Source organism: Schistocerca cancellata, chromosome 7 (genome assembly GCF_023864275.1).
Source record: "Schistocerca cancellata isolate TAMUIC-IGC-003103 chromosome 7, iqSchCanc2.1, whole genome shotgun sequence".
In the NCBI taxonomy this organism is placed as follows: Eukaryota; Metazoa; Arthropoda; class Insecta; order Orthoptera; family Acrididae; genus Schistocerca; species Schistocerca cancellata.
In genome coordinates, this window is record NC_064632.1 from 145,811,201 (window position 1) to 145,824,551 (window position 13,351).

The following is a 13,351-nucleotide window of genomic DNA, read 5'->3' on the forward strand; positions in this document are numbered from 1 at the left end:
ATGTGAGTGAGACACAGTTAGGGCAGCTTGTGGGAATGACAGGTGAACTGCATGTTAAAAAAGAGCATGAATGTGTTTCCATGACAATGTATTTGCGAAAATTTTCTTTTGTGCTCCGACAGAAGCATTTTTCCGCTAGTAATTATTATGGATCTTTGTGCTGCAGCAAGCCAATAGCAATGGATGTTATGCTGTGTGTTGATCTAAGCCTGCCATATTTGAAGATGGCGTGCCTGACATACATCTGCTAAAAAAATGAGCTTACAAACAATTCATTTCATGTCTGCGTACCAAATTTTCTCCTTCTCTTCCGAAATTTTCCATCTGTTAATACATGATGTAGCGATTTTTTCGTCTGTTTGAATGTGTATGTGTGTGTGCCCCAGTGCGCAAGAGGTTGTGTGTGTGCACAAGCGCGCGCGCGCGCGCGTGTGCGTGTGCGTGGGCGTGTGTGTGTGTGTGTGTGTGTGTGTGTGTGTGTGTGTGTGTGTGTGTGTGTGTGTGTACGTCTGTGTGTGTGTGTGTGTGTGTGTGTGTGTGTGTGTGTGTGTGTGTGTATGACTACTTCTGCTGTTAATAATGCTTTGTATGATCACTCACATCAGGCTACATACAACATTTTCACTACAACTTCTTATCTCACTACAGCTTCTTATCTCGGGCGAGTAGCAATATTTTTGATGCTGTTAAGGTTCTCTATATTCAAGTACCCGATAAATAAAGCATTTTGGAATGTCTGTATAGACGTAAAATAAATTAGTAACAGCTTGTGTGAAGCAAATTGGCCTTTTACTTTTAGAAGTATCTCAGGTTGAAACGTCGTCCCCTTAGAAAAATTATACATGACTGTGCTTAAACTGACATACAATATTTTTAGCGCAACGCAATCTGACTTTCAAAATTTCCTACAAAAGAATTGCCCTCACTAACATTAACCTATACCTTTCACAAATCACTTACCTCACAAAAATATTCGGTACTCAAGCTACTGCAATACAGCGAGCGCCACTACTGCAGGCTTCATAGTGTTCAAAAGTCATAATATATATAGCATTTCATGACATCCAGTCTTACAAATTTCAAAACTCCGCCATTTCTCTCCCCACATGCACCACTGCTGGTGGCTCAGCTCCAACTGCGCAATGCTATGCGCTGTTCACATCCAGCTGCCCAACACTACAATGGCAGACAACAATGCAAACAAGCCACAGACTGCACACAGCACAGCCAGTGATTTCCATACAGAGCAATATGTAGCGTTACCAATATAAAAACCTAAACAGTCTACTTACATAGCCCCCATGCTCCCCACAAAAAATTTTACGAATAGTTTTGGGTACTGGCCAATGCATATTTGTTGAAATTTTTTCACAATTACGATAACAAAGAAATCAAATGCACACACGTATTGATACAATGTTGGTCAAAAGCTAAAATTTTCTCACAGTCCATTAAGACAGTCCTGGTCATTCATCACAGTAAAATTGCAGTGTTTTTTTTTTCTCTCAAAGTCTGAGCAGTAAAAGACAATGCACACAGAAGTAGTGGATTTCCATGCAGTCGTGAAGAAGCAGTGTTGTCCTTACAACAGAAAGACAGTGCTGACTCTTGACATGCAGACAGGTAATGGGCCACAACAGAGCAAACCCACAGTAGAGTCATTCGAAGTTGAAGAATATTGGTAGGTAGGTCATCACAGAGCAGACCCACTGTAGTCCTGGTAGAGATCATGGTATTGGTGGGCAACCAGAGGTGCAGACCCACTGCAGTCCTTGTAGAGATAATGGTATTGGTGGGCCATCAAAGTTTCCAACCCACTGTAGTCCTTATAGAGACGGCCAGCAGCCATCTGTTGCGACTGTACAGAGGCACAGTCACCATCGAAGAGTCTTGCGGACAATATAGCAAGTCCATGAACCACCAATTGTGCACTCACAAAATTTTTTTTTGAAATAACCCTTGAACCAGCAATGCTGTTATCCAATCCCTTGCTGAATTATTAACACACGTCCAAACACTAACAGTCCTCTTTCTTTTCACATATTGTGCATATTCTATGACCAACAGAAATATGTGCAGTGAAATGAATGCTTACAAGTTACTTAATTTGATGAACTGGTGCCAATTACAATTTTACAGCATGAGAATACAATAAAAAAGGTAAAAAATACATCATTAAAGAACATAAAAATACAGATAACGTTTGTAGTAATAGGGGCTTTACAAAAGAATAGAAATAATCATATACATCAGTGTTACAGGAATTATGACATAAGTAAATACATAAAAGATCAGAATAACTTTTGAAACATCAACTCCACACATGAGCATTAAAACAAAACAGAATAAATAATGTCTAAACATCTTTAAAAATCAAATCACATATTATCAGAAAAATTCTACAGGGATAACAAGGAAAGGACAGGGTTTGTTTTACTACAGTATTTTGCAAACAAAACTTTCTTTACTTCTCGGAGATCTCCCTTCGTTCTTCATTATTTCCAAAATGCCCTGTCTATATCTGCTTTCTGTACTTTTTTCGTATAACTTCTCAATGTATTTCTTCCAATTCATCATAGTTAGTTTCTTATATAGTCTACCCCCTCTTAAACGAACTTGAATCTACTGAGCTCAGATATATATACCAAGGGACGAGGCAACGCAGCAGCACATAACAAATTAACAAAGCAAGTGCGTGCAACATTACAACTACTATAAGGCAATGTGCAGCAAACAAGAAAAATAAAACCATAGCAAAACTGGCTTAACAGAGTAATACAAAGTCAAATTCAGTAACATTATGCCTGGCAAACCGCAGCAGCAAATGCAATAACTTATATCTAAACATGACAAAGCTCAAGCAGAAAAAATATTACAGTAAAAATGGCCATGTTTAATACCTATGTCACATCTTAACACTAGAGTGATGCATCACTGTAACTTACTCTAGCAGACAAGTTACCAAGTCACTGACAAAAATAATGTATGCAATTTCTGTGAAGTGGAAATGTCTTTTTTTTGGAAGTAGATCATTAAATTATTCTTTACTGGGTCTGTAGACAGAAAAAAGTGATATTAGTACATCTATTAAATTTTATTTTAACTAGTGCTGCAGTGGAGCTAGAAACTAGATATTAAATTAAATAAGTATATATATAAAGCAACATATGAAACGTCAATCACTAGGGAAATTGCGTCTCCAAAGGCAAACAAAAAGTCTCTCAACTAGGAAGACAATAGATGTAAAAATGTTTCTCATCATTTCATTATGCATTTTAGTAAGTATCATAAATTAAGAGCTCCACAGTGTGATCATATGTTTTCAAGTTTGAGCGTGTCGTATTTGCGATGCTTTCTACAAAGGAATGTCAATTGCGAGGATAATGGCCTCTTTTTCTTCTCCACCTGTGCTTCTGAAAGGCACACACTAATTGCTTATTTCCAGCCGACTGTCACACAGCTGGGTGCCCACGACGCATTACATGAAGGTGGTCACTTAACTTTCTTACCGAAATATTTACGACACCAGTTTGCCCTACAGTGACAGTCTCATATAAAAACTTTCACAGGTCGAGAATTTGCGTTACAAATGTGTAGAAACAATATCCAATAAATATAACAGTGTCCAAAAAATTTCCGTCGGCGTTGTGATACATTTACGCATGTACATACATTTCATAATTCTGAAAGTACAATTCTTGGTTTCCAACATCCTTTTCCACAAATCAGAGTCCCTAATTATTCCTTACCTTATTATGCATATACATATTCGTCAACACTTCTTCAATACTTAATCAGAAGATATACGTAACATAATCAAATTCCTCATATATGGCAGCATCATCTTATTGATCATAAACATACCTCAACAGCATAATACACATCGTCGTCGTAATAATATCATTACGTCGAAGTCAAAAACGTCGTAGTTTTCTGCAATAATTTAAAAGCCTAAAAGAAATTCTCTGCTCATTTCAATAGTGTGATCTACCTCAAACGAACTTTAAAAAACATGATCCCATACCAAATACGTCATTCAAAGCTCTCATAGTATCACAATGGTTCCGAAAAAATATGAACAGTTCACAAAGTACAGACAAAATACAATTTCATAAGTACGAAGTTATCCAACTGTGTAATTGCGTAAACATTTGTCACTGACGTAGTAAAAAAAAAGTTTGTTTCTCTGTTAAATAATCAGATAGGTATGTAATTCTGTGTTAGAGGAATATGGTACCGATGTGTAAAGTTGTATAAGCAAATACCATATTAGCTAGGGCTCCTTGTGCTTGCCACACACATGGTACACAAAGTAAGCGTGTAACCCCTGAGGATTCATGTAATTATTCTTCAGGTGTTACAGACTACAGAAATGGAATAAAATGTATCACGGAAAACTTTCTTTGTAATTCAAAAATCTTTAAAAATAAACGTTTTAAGTATAAAATTAATCACTCAAATACGTGTACTGCAGCGCTAAACTGTGCATCTTGTTGTAAGATAACCTCTGTGGAAGTGTCATAGTTATTGTCCTCTGAAAGCTAAGTTCTGCAGAAGTCAATGTACTTACCTCATGATAAACACAAGTGAAATGCCTTGCGTATAGATATTTTAGTTATTATGCTTATTGCCGTGATGAAGAAAGTACTGTGCTGTAATGTATTGTTGTGCTATGGAAAAGACTGTCTCATTGTAGCTACACCACAAAAGTTACTACTAAAACATGTTTCCCTTTCCAGTAGAATTCAGAAAAACTGTGCAGATACAAAACAGATACACCGCAAAAGCAACAATGTAAATCATGTCTCATATTAGTAGCGTCATGATATAATCGTGTAGCTGTCAAAGAAACCAAACACTAAGTCATCGGTAATCTCACATAAAGTACTTTAAATAAAGAATGTCTTTTCAAGTAAACCAAAATGTTGCATTAATATCTCATTAACAGTACTGGCAAATGTTCTAAGTATGTGAGCCTTATAGTCGTTACGTAATCATGCAAATAACAAACAAGAATGTACACACACAATAACACTGTGTCGTCTGTTCACAATAACAATGCATTCGTAATTTCTATTTAAATAAGTTCTCTTGGTTCTTGACTGGATATTTAACTTACAAGATTGTTGCATGTTAACAGATTCTCAGTGTGACAAATTCTACTAGTAGCGCGAAGTGAAAAATTTTATGGCAAAAACCAAGTTGAATAGCAGATTATCTCTCAATAAACGGTTTTACATGTGAAATATGGTGTATACCTTTACTCTTCCTAGTATGCAGAGTTTCATGTTCAACGCAGTTATCATGTGGTATGCGTCGGTAAGGAATGCTAAAATTTTTCTCCAGGTTAGCGTCTATGCTATTTTTCTCTGAGCCAGCCGGCGCACGTGGCTGATTGCGGTGCGAGTCACTGTCTGTCTCTTACTTGGCGCGCGTCGTTATTGTGATTAGGAGACCTAACTTCTACAAATTCACGCTGTCGAGAGGGCCCTGCCCTGTTTGAATCCCGCCAGTTCTGATGCAATTCAGGTCTGCCGTTACGATCATATCGACTGTCGTCATGTCGGTAGATTCCATAGTTTATTTCTTGTCAATCACGTGATGGAGAATTTGTCCCTGAATCGTAACTGCGTGCTGGACCGTTGCGTCTTAAGTTATTCTGTCTCCCTTGATAATAATTATTTTGGTTCCCATTTTGTCTGTTTCTCTGATTGTCTCTGTGATAGTCATTACCACGGAGAGGTGATCTATCCTTGTAATTATTACTACTCTGCCAACGGTTGTCATACGGGTGATATCTGTTTTGGTCACGATTTGTGTTGTGAGAATAGCCTTGTCGTGTCCAGTTATTATTTCTTTCATCGCAGAATTTTGACGGATGTGACCTGTAATTGAGGTGCTCCTGTTTTCGCGTCCCGGGATTGTCAGTGTCAATTTCTAATTCTTGTAAGAGTCCCTGAAAAGCTTCAATGTCGTCTTTGCAACGTCCTGCCAAAATAATAAGTCGTAAATGTTCAGGTAGTTTGATTAAGCAAATCCGGATGAGTTCTGAGGGGCTGTATGGGTTTGACAGGTACTGATTTTTGTGCAACATGTCTTCAAAATATTTCACAAGACTGGAAAATTCAGATTGTTCGAAATGTTTCATCACTATGATGCTATGTTTTACTGGGTCTTGTGTAGCTTGAGACCAATATGCTGAGAGGAAGGCATGATAAAATTCTCCTTCACTGTGGCAATCGTGAATGACCGATCGCATTCTTACAGCTGGTTCATTCTCTAAATAGCCACACATAAATTCTAATCTGTGCTCTAAAGACCAGTTGGGAGGAAAAAGTAACAGAATTGATGAAGCCACGCTTGTGGATGAATGTCGTTGCCGGAATTCTCAAATGTTTACAATTCACGTGTAGTAATAAACAGCTTATAGTCAAAATCGTCATGTCGGCGAGTCGCATATCGGTCATTGTTACTTCGTGTCGGCGATTCCATCTCAAAATTCGGTGCACCTTGCCAATTTCTTTCATAATTTCCGAAATGCCCTGTGTTATTATTTTGTAGCTCATCGTATTTCTACGTCCCTCTTCCCATATTCTTGTATTATCTTTGTCAGCTGATCTTGTACTTCCCGGATTTCTCTTTGGTGTTGCATATTAATTTGATTCTGATTTTGTTTGAATTTCTTAATTTGTTCGTACTCTTCTGTGTCATTAAAGACTACCGGTCTTGCGTAATTCAGATTAACATCTACCTTCGTAGAGAAATTATTTATCTGATCCGAAAGTTCGACTACTTTCTCTGATAATGAACTAATTTCCTCCATGTGTCTTTCTGAACCAATTTTCAGAGTATCTACTGTGTCCTTTAAATTTTCCTGAGTTTTTGCAAGTTGCGTAACCGAATCGGTAGATGAAACTGAGTCAATTTTAGCCCACAAGGTCTCACGATTTTCATGAACAATGGTTTGCAGTTCTTTTATGACTGCTTCGTGATTCTGTAATGCATTTTCATGCCGCGAAAAAATAGGTGGAAAATGCTCACAAATTTGTGTTTTTACGTCATTACAGACTTTTTGACATTTCGATTCAATGTTATGTAACTCAGTAGTTAAATCTTCACGTGTCTGTTCAAGTGTGGTGTCTAACTTTTGAAGCTTTTGCTGTGTTTGTCTCTGATTTTGTTCCATTATGCCTAAATGTTGCTGTGTTTGTCTCTGATTTTGTTCCATTCTATCTAACTGTTGCTGTGTTTGTCTCTGATTTTGTTCCATTGTGTCAAACTGTTGCTGTGTTTGTCTCTGATTATGTTTCATTTGTTGCATTGTTTGCTATAATAATGTATTAGTGTCTGGAATCTGTTCCTCTATGCTTTTCGGCAGTGCATTTGCACCGGCAACATTCACATTTTGACAAGCAGAAAATTTGTCTTGACTTATTTGAGAAAACGACGAGGACGCAAAACCTGAATCTACAGTATTGGCAAAATTGTGTCCTGTCATTTCGGATTCCTGAGACGAGCTGTTGCCGACCGATCGATCGATAATGCTTCCCTGTTCACTAATTTTTTCACTGCCTACACCATTATTTGCAGCCCACTCAATCTCCCTATGCACAATTACGAAATTACTACTTTGAACATTAGTTAATTCATTACTCGGCGGCGCTAACACACTGCTTTTGTCTTCACTGTCATTTCTCAGTTTACTTTGGAGCCTAGTATTACGTTTTTCACACGCCATTATTGTCACAATATTTCACACGACAACACAGAAAAGCACAATTTGAAGTGCGAAATAAGAAAACACATTAACATAGCACTGAGAATAATATCTAGTTAATTGCAAGCGCAGCTGCGAAACAGTTATTGCAAATCTACGTGCATGCCATAACTGTGTTACTGTACTACAATGAAAGACTGCAACTACAAAGGAGGTTCTCTCTACAATTACGCGCTAGCAATAAACAAAAGCTACACCTATTACACAAACTACAAGAAGAAATCAGAAGATTCCAGTGAGGTATCCTCGGCTAAGGGTCGACATATGAAACGTCCCCTTAAAAAAATTATACATGACTCTGCTTATACTGACACACAATATTTTTAACGCAACGCAAAAACCCCTACTAAAGAATTGCCCTGACTAATATTAACCTATACCTTTCACAAATCACTTACCTCTCAAAAATCTTCGTTACTCAAGCTACTGCAATACAGCGAGCGCCACTACTGCCAGCTTCATAGTGTTCAAAAGTCATAATATATATAGCAGTTCATGACATCCAGTCTTACAAATTTCAAAACTCCGCCATTTCTCACCCCACATCCACCACTGCTGGCGGCTCACCTCCAACTGCGCAACGCTACGCGCTGTTCACATCCAGCTGCCCAACACTACAATGGCAGACAACAATGCAAACTAGCCACAGACTGCACACAGCACAGCCAGTGATTTACATACAGAGCACTATGTGGCGTTACCAATATAAAAACCTAAACAGTCTACTTACAAGGTTTGTAATAGAATGTCGTTTCACACGAATACTACTTTATACTGTCGTAATTTCTAGTGGAGAAACACCTTTTGCATGGTACGCTTGTTATTAATTCAAAGCTGAGAACTTTCTTAACTGTGAAAACCTCCCCAAGCTGCAACCATAAGAATCAGTCTTGATATCGATACGACTCTTTACAAAATGAATTACATTAATTTAACTTTAGTATGTTTACTCAAGATATTAACTGCGAGCCCTCTCCCTTTGGCTTTACGCCACTTAATATTGGAGTAATTTGAATAAGAATCTGCCGTCAAGCAAACAGCAGGCAACAATGCTTATTAAAACTCGCACTGTACCATACGTTATTAATCCGTGACAAATGAACAATTCAATTATCACACAAGTAGGCATGTTACAGCTACTGAAATACGTGGTTTGGTTATAAATAACAGTATGTATTTACCAGAAATACGTTACGAGATACAAACGTCTCCACCCACGTCTTACTCATAGGAAGATCGGAACCAGAGTAAAATAACTTAAAAATCTATTTCTATTGTCTTAGCTGTTCTCAGATTTTTAACTACAAATCATAGGTTATCGTAAAACATGGATACTGCTTTTCATTTACTTTACAGTGAGATAATTAATATCTTTACATATACCTTTTTGCACACAGAATGACAGTCCGTTTAAGCTTTTCGTTTCGACCATAAATAACTACTTCTCGTTTCCAGGGGACCAGTACAGCTGCCGTACCAAAGAAAGGTGAAACACTCAGAAGACAAGGTCGAATATCAATGTAACTTCGTACACGTACGGACTATCGGTGGGTGTGTAAATAACAAGCGTTGCAAATCTCTGTGAAAGGTAGAGCGGTCACCTGTGAGCATTAGGACTGTTCGTCTTTAGTCTTGTCAGCATGCCTGCTAGGTCATGTATGGTGCGCGAACAGTGTCAGATGTGATGCCTACAATGGGAGTACATTTCGCAGGCCCTTGCGAGACGAGCACCTGACACTGTCTGTTAACTGGCTTCTCTGTGGGTCTGCATTTGGTCGGCCAGTCGAAATGTACAACATAGAGATAAGTGGGGCACCCGATTTAATTTGGTATTGTTAGCGGTCGAATAATGTAGCAGCTCAATCTTTGAAACTTCCTGGTAGATTAAAACTGTGTGCCCGACCGAGACTCGAACTCGGGACCTTTGCCTTTCGCGGGCAAGCGCTCTACCAACTGAGCTACCGAAGCACGACTCACGCCCGGTACTCACAGCTTTACTTCTGCCAGTACCTCGTCTCCTACCTTCCAAACTTTACAGAAGCTCTCCTGCGAACCTTGCAGAACTAGCACTCCTGAAAGAAAGGATATTGCGGAGACATGGCTTAGCCACAGCCTGGGGGTTATTTCCAGAATGAGATTTTCACTCTGCAGGTCCCGAGTTCGAGTCTCGGTCGGGCACACAGTTTTAATCTGCCAGGAAGTTTCATATCAGTGCACACTCCACTGCAGAGTGAAAATCTCATTCTGGAAACAACCCCCAGGCTGTGGCTAAGCCATGTCTCCGCAATATCCTTTCTTTCAGGAGTGCTAGTTCTGCAAGGTTCGCAGGAGAGCTTCTGTAAAGTTTGGAAGGTAGGAGACGAGGTACTGGCAGAAGTAAAGCTGTGAGTACCGGGCGTGAGTCGTGCTTCGGTAGCTCAGTTGGTAGAGCGCTTGCCCGCGAAAGGCAAAGGTCCCGAGTTCGAGTCTCGGTCGGGCACACAGTTTTAATCTGCCAGGAAGTTTCATATCAGCGCACACTCCGCTGCAGAGTGAAAATCTCATTCTGGAAGCTTAATCTTTATTTAAATGACCAAACGGTTGAGTTCTAACCGATTTTGACCTCTACGAGAGTTGTTTCAATTGGATTTTTGCTGTTCAGTTAAGTCATAGAATAGGTTTTTTTTAAATTAAACACCAATGGATACAGTCACCACCATTGTCGCACATTTCTATTGACGATCTCAGCACAGGTGAAAAGCATAGGAATACCATCACACGCTGTTGTAATAATCTGCACATGCTATACCGACTGCGTGGACGCACGGTTTGAGGCGCCATGTCACGGATTGCGCAGCCCCTCCCGCCGGAGGTTCGAGTCCTCCCACGGGCATGGGTGTGTGTGCTATTCTTAGCGCAAGTTAGTTTAAGTAGTGTGTAGGTCTAGGGGTGGATGACCTCAGTAGATCGGTCCCTTTGGAGTTCACACACAATTGAACATTTTTTCTTCACTGCACATGTAATTTCGGCTCTCTGTATTTGTAATCACCTTCGGATAAAAACACTAGCCAGTATAATTCGGTTTGATGCTGGTCACCCACGGCGATGGAGGTACTCTCTCTGCCGATACGATTCTTCTCCTTCCACTACGGTATTAAAAGAACCACCCTATCACTTAAGTGCATCTGTAATATCTCTTTTTGGTCGCAGTGGGCATGTGAGTATTCGCTCTTGTATTGTCCTCGACCTGTATGACTAAATTATTGTAATCTTTGAGTACTGGATCGTGGATTCCCTACATACAGAAGGCACCCTGGTCCTCATCCGGGGACAAATAATGTGGACTGTCCGCAACCGACTGCGTCATCCCACAACATTGGTCGGAATCGAGCAGCAGCCGTACTACAGAATTACAGTCCATGCCGATATAACCACAATACAGACGCCTGCGTGTGCGATGGTGTCCTGACTGGGAAGCATGAATTGCTGGTAGGTGATACCGTATTGTGTTGCGTGACGAATTCTGCTCTAAATCGGATGACCGTCATCCTTTCAACATTTCGCAGAGTCATAACGGCGTCACTCGACATTCTTGGTCTTGAGAGGAGTGGGGTACGACTTGACGTCAAGGCTGGCTGTTGAGGGATATCAGATGACACAATGGTTTGTCACGGGCATCCAGCATTCACATGTGGTACCTCTCAGGTGGCAGTATCATGATGTCATTTTCAACAGGACATTGGGACGTGTCTCTATAAACTATCTGCGTGATTCTGATCCCAGTATCTGTTCCAGATGGAACATCTATGGGACCAGCTGGGATGTCAACTCTATACCAGTGTCGGTATCTAATATGTCAAAGGCTATTTACTACAGTTGTGAATCAGCTGGCCACTGGAGTCAAAGGCTTAATGATACCCTTCCCAACCGAATCGGGAAGGGGGACGGGGTGCAACGTCGTGCTAGTAAATCAGCCAGTACTGAAAAGATCCTCGTAAATCTCACTCGATTGCTTAACCGCTGAAATAAAACTGTATACATACTTAATCCGTGACGTTTTATTTCATTCTCTCTTCCCATTTTGGTGCTTCCGTTTTTGCCACGAAGTATAGTTAACAGTTGTATAGCCGAGGAAATGGTAGCTTGGCCACGATGGTTAAGTATGGTCCTCTGAAGGGCGTAAAAACTTATAGAAACTGAACTACAGATACATTCTTGCTACTCGGAATGTTAAGCGGCTCGTCCAAGCTCAGACTGTAATAGCGGCAGCCTATGTGATCTTTCGGTAAGTGCACAGGGAGAGAAGGTTGTTCATGCCTGAATGATATGGTGGTCGAGAGAGACTGAGGTAGACGGTATAAAGCCGTCTGCTCTGTTTGAAGTCTGAAGTACGAGAAAGCGACTCGACAGTGCAGAGCATGCGGCTAGCAACCATGTCTCCCTACAGGCTGTCAAGGGACGTGTGTGGGTGGTTTCGACAGCAAAGTGCCGTAAATGGTAGCGTGATGCTGATGCCACTGTTTGTCTAGGCACGTTGACACTGTGGGAAATCACGCTGACAGTTTGATTGAAAGTCATCTGAAAAAATTCACAATAAAAATTTCTATAAAGTTCCTAAATTATACCCAAATGTTCGAACATACTTTACAGTACCTCCCATATCCATTATCTCATATTGCATGTGGTGTTGCCCCTTGTGGAGACGTGCGATAGAAATGAGGGGGGAATGTGTTAAAATTGTCACATGGGAATTTGTACATGACTATGTGCATCCAACTTCTTAAAAGGTCTCCATATAAATTTAAGACTTAAAGTACTGTATCAAAAGTCATGTATGATGGGAGAATGATGAACCTTTAACATTTTCTCTGTTTTTTTTGTATTTGATTTTTGTTTTACTTTGAAAAGTATTTAAAATTTATGACTTCCTTTGCTGCATAAGATATGGAAGCAATAGTATTTTTGAATAACATAACTGAAAAGCTGCATTCTTTACTATAAGTGTAGCCACTTGTGATACAGTAAAAAATAAATATTAATTAAAATAATATATCATTGGTAGAATCACCAAAATTCTTGTAACGATGTGCAACTCTCAAAATGCTATGGAAAATTGAATGAAATCCTTGAAATCTGTGTATTTTCTAAAAACACATTTAACTTGGAATAACATTACCACAGAAACTAAATCACTGCAAACACAGGCAGCCATGGAATCCGTATAAGGGCGTGCAAATAACAATGAATTCATCTCTTTCTATTACTATCAAATTTTAAATAATTAGCTCGTGGGGTAAACTGGGTTAACTTGTAAAGAAAATTGATCGTTCCATGTGTCATAAGATAAAGAAAGCATCGTAGAACGTATATTACTTTCTTTTCGGGCGAGCAACGTGATATTATTAATTTTCGCTCCAATACGTCGGCTGACAACATTTCAGCCGCTCCGTAGGTGAAAACTGGGTAAAGTAATTTAATTTTCTTACGCGTGATTCACTTTGTGAATGGCTGAAAGGTTGTCAACAAAAATATCGGATCAAAAATTAATAATATCCTGTGTGCACGCCCGAAGTATGATGATATATTCGATCAACC

General features: G+C 39.6%; 2 non-coding genes across 2 annotated transcripts; one reads left to right on the plus strand and one right to left on the minus strand.

Moving 5' to 3' along the window:
• Positions 1 to 9,671: 9,671 nt before the first annotated feature.
• Positions 9,672 to 9,746, minus strand: Trnas-cga (transfer RNA serine (anticodon CGA)). Its single transcript has one exon. It is a non-coding gene; the product is annotated as a tRNA-Ser (tRNA).
• A 436-nt stretch (positions 9,747 to 10,182) lies between these two features.
• Trnas-cga (transfer RNA serine (anticodon CGA)) lies at positions 10,183 to 10,257 on the plus strand. Its single transcript has one exon. It is a non-coding gene; the product is annotated as a tRNA-Ser (tRNA).
• The last annotated feature ends 3,094 nt before the right edge of the window (positions 10,258 to 13,351 follow it).